Genomic DNA, 4,134 nt, shown 5'->3' on the forward strand with positions numbered 1-4,134 from the left:
AGTGGTCTTTGCCTGATGACAAAATTCTGAAAGCTAATCCCTCCTCCAGAATCTTCTATGCTCTTTTGGGTCTGGCCACATTTATATCAGAAGGGAAATTCCACTCTGCCACAACAAGATCCTTGTTTTATGAGTTGTTAAAAATGGTTGTGATTTGTTTTCGAATTTCTAAACACACACATACATTAAAGATAAAATCAATATACATAGTGAGGCAGGGCTCTGGAGAGGTGAGGTTCCAGGACACATTGGTGAGGTCTCCTTCCCAAGGAAGTCAGAATGGAATCACAGGAGCATCTGAAACTTGGTGGCTGAAAGGTGGTGAGATATAAAGCAGGAGAACGTATTTAATAAACAGGAACCAAAATGTAGGAATAGAGCAGATAAGATTAAGGAGCTTGGGGTGGAAAGAAGCTAGGACGTTCATTTCAGGTACCTTAAAGTGGCCCATGTCTTTAGTATTTTTTGCCTAAGCTTGATAGCTGATATGAAGGTGGACTAAAAATATTGTCTTGGAGGATGGTGTCAGAGTTGAAAATAGAACTAGAAAGCTGGGTTAGGGCAAAGAGTAGTTCACAAACTTCAAGTAACTTCAAGAACTTGCCCACCGACCTGCACTGTTCAGAGAGGGCGGTGATAACTAGACAGCCAATGAGCTTTGATTCTTTTTTTTTTCTCCCCCCTCCAGGGTTATTGCTGGGGCTTAGTGCCTGCACTACGAATCCACTGCTCCTGGAGGCTATTTTTTCCCAAATAAATACAACTAACTATCTACCCCATCAAAAGATAGAAACAGACTGGGGCAATGGATTGAACTTTCAATGCCCATGTCCAGAAGAGAAGCAATTACAGAAACCAGAACTCTCACCTCCTGCACCCCATAAAGAATTTTGAACCATAGTCCCAGAGGGGAAATATTTTAGGGGAAGATGACCAGAGGGCTCTTAACTCCAATTCCATCAAGACCCAGAGAGAAAAGAGGAAAGAAGGAAGGACGTTTGGAAGTAGCAGTGGATATAGGTTTAACTTGGAGGGGAGGAGAGGGAAGACTGTGGAAGAAATAGTCAAGTATATATAAATCTAGACAGAAAGTTATAGAAACAATAGTCAACCCACTTCTGTGACCTTGGGAAAACTACTGCAGCTTCCAATGGAGGGAATGGGGACACAGAACTCTGGTGGTGGAACAGTGTGGAATTATGTCCCTGTTGTCTCATAATCTTGTAAATCAATATCAAATTACTAATTATATATATATATTTCAAAAAGAAATTTACACTAAAACTAAAAAACAAATAGCCAACATACATTCTGTTGTTTAGCTGGGTTATTTTAAAGTGAGTGAGCTATTTCATTGTTTCCATAATTGAGTAGTCATACATATACCCATTCCTCAAGTAACAAAGACATTGTCTTTTTTAAAATAATATGATCTGCACAGCAAAGGGCAGTGAAAATTACTTGGTTCTTCTTAATTCCTCTGCAATGACTAATGTTTAAGTTAAAAGCCAAGCTACGGAGAAGTGAGAATTCAAAAATTCAACCAGGAGAAATGATGATATTTTTTTCCACAGAAGAGCAGGAGTCAAGTAATGTAATTAAACCATTTTATTAAGGAAAAGGCACTTATAGCTGCAGGCCTGGGCCCAGTAACATTTGACTGGCTCAGTAATGGTGTTTGCTGGGGGCACAATACAAAATTCTTAATTTAACTTTTTCACTCTTTCCAGGGTCAGATATCCCCAGCAGGCATAAGAGAACTTGCCCACAGACCTGCACTGTTCAGAGAGGGCGGGGATAACTAGACATCCACTGAGCTTTGATTCTTTTTTTTCTCCCCCCTTCAGGGTTATTGCTGGGGCTCAGTGCCTGCACTATGAATCCACTGCTCCTGGAGGCTATTTTTTCCCATTTTCTTGCCCCTGTTATTGTTCTTATTGTAGTTGTTATTGTTGTCATAGCTGTTGGATAGGACAGAGAAATGGAGAGAGGAGGGGAAGACAGAGAGGAGGAGAGAAAGATAGACACCTGCATACCTGCTTCACCACTTGTGAAGCAACCTCCTGCAGGTGGGGAGCCTGGGGCTTGAACCGGGATCCTTATGCCGGATCTTGCACCTTCCGCTATGCGCGCTTAACCCGCTGTGCTACCGCCTGACTCCCTGAGCTTTGATTCTGAAATCAAAAATCCCTGTTCCCCCTGGCAGTGCGTTTGAGTCCCAGCCAGAAGAAAACTAAACCTCTGCTAGTGGACTGACATCATGAGACTTAGTCCAGCGTGGAGAAAACCCTTCATCAATCCCAGTGCAGGATGGAAGACAGAGCTAGAACTTCCCGCATGATTCTCTCAGCACAGGGATGGCGTGTGCCCATAATTTGGGCTTATCAAGTGGTTTTCCATCGACGGTTTCCTCTGAGACTCCCAGACACTGTGACATCAACAGTCACATTTTTGTTTTGTACGCATGTAACTGGGAGGATAATCGCTTCCAGTTCAGTTGTTGACATTTGGCATCTCCTCATCTCCTCATGACAGCTCTCTCTCTCCCACAACTGGGGTCCTTTTGTGCCACCACTCACCAGGATACTTTGTAGCCTTTCTGACAGTTGGCGCAATTATTTTGTTTCCTTTAATTTAATCAGTAATAGCAGAAGGAACAGCAAGGCTTGTGCGATTATATTTTATCCCTATAGAGCACTGGGTCAAAGTCCCTAAACAATAGCTCTCATGACATTTCTACATCTGCCAGAAACTGCTAGCGTGGGCAGCTGAGCTATGCTATGGAGGTACCTTCTGATGGCTGTGAGCAGGCAGATGGTAAAGGTCCCCTCTGCCCTCCTCACCTCTGCTTCTTTCTAGAGCTTCCCCTCTGGAGAGGAACCTGTTTTCTATTTCACTGCACACTTCACCGCTATCATTCCATGTCTGTTCTCGCAGTTGCTCCCGAGGCAAAGGAAAAGAGAACAAGGGCAATCGCAGAGCCTGTTCATGTTTACTTTGCTGGGGGTCTGGTTTCCCGGCATTTACAATGACGGACTAGGGTAAAATCAAGCTCCGAGACCCGTGCCAATTCAAACATAAACGCCTCCCAGTTTGGTAGAAAATATTTGTAAGTCAATCATTCTTACGAAACTGACTTCCAAGACCACTGTCCGTCGAGTCTTCAGAGTTTCTGTTGATTTGTATTTTCACTGAACTTTCGATGAGCATTCTGATGCAACCCACCTCTGAGCGATCCCATAGGTGTTCTCACAGCATTCTAAAAGGCACCTGAAACACTCACAGAGACAACCTCTACCTATAAATGACTCAGGGGTTGAACGGTGTGGGCAAATGCCCTGCCTTCAGTCTCCTCTCCTCCAGGACCCCTGGTGTTACTGCCCAAAAAAGCCATTCTGAGCAGGTAGAAAGCTTTAGAGGAACTGGACATTCAGAAGTGAAGAAAAGAGAGGCACTGTCCAAAGGCAGGTGCAGCGTGGAGCTTGACCAGGGACAGGTGCGCAGAAGGAGCTGACCTTCACTGACCCAAAAATATCTTTCTCCCACTGTGCCTGGAGTTCTGACTTCACTCTGGCGAGCGGGCTGAAACTGAATCAGTAACATACATTGTGTGGGTAATAGGTGGTTTAGAAAAAACGAAAGAAGGAAATAAGGAAGAAACATAGAGGGGAGGGGGAGGGGGAGGGGAGGGGGAGGGGGAGGGGGGAGGGGGGAGGGGGAGGGGGAGGGGGAGGGTGAGGGGGAGAGGGAGAGGGAGAGGGAGAGGGAGAGGGAGAGGGAGAGGGAGAGGGAGAGGGAGAGGGAGAGGGAAGGATGCACCCAACTCCGAAAGACGTGTTCCAAGACCATCAAGCCCTCCTTGCATTTTGTGGATTGGTTCAATCCCATTGCCTTCCCCAGCTGAGATCAACAACCCCGAGTTAATCAGTCTTGAATCATTGCAAAACGAAGCGTGAACAATTTTTGGTAAGACCATTTTAGATTAAGACCATTTTAGGTAGTGGGTCAATTTTGACCAATGTAGATGGGAAGAAATGAAGGGATCTGTAGATACAGAAGCTAGAAGATGTCGTTTTTTTGTTTTTTTTTCTTTTCCCCTGCTCAAGAAAAGAGGTTCTGAATGCTTTGCCAGAT

Source organism: Erinaceus europaeus, chromosome 6, assembly GCF_950295315.1.
Source record: "Erinaceus europaeus chromosome 6, mEriEur2.1, whole genome shotgun sequence".
NCBI classification, from domain to species: Eukaryota; Metazoa; Chordata; class Mammalia; order Eulipotyphla; family Erinaceidae; genus Erinaceus; species Erinaceus europaeus.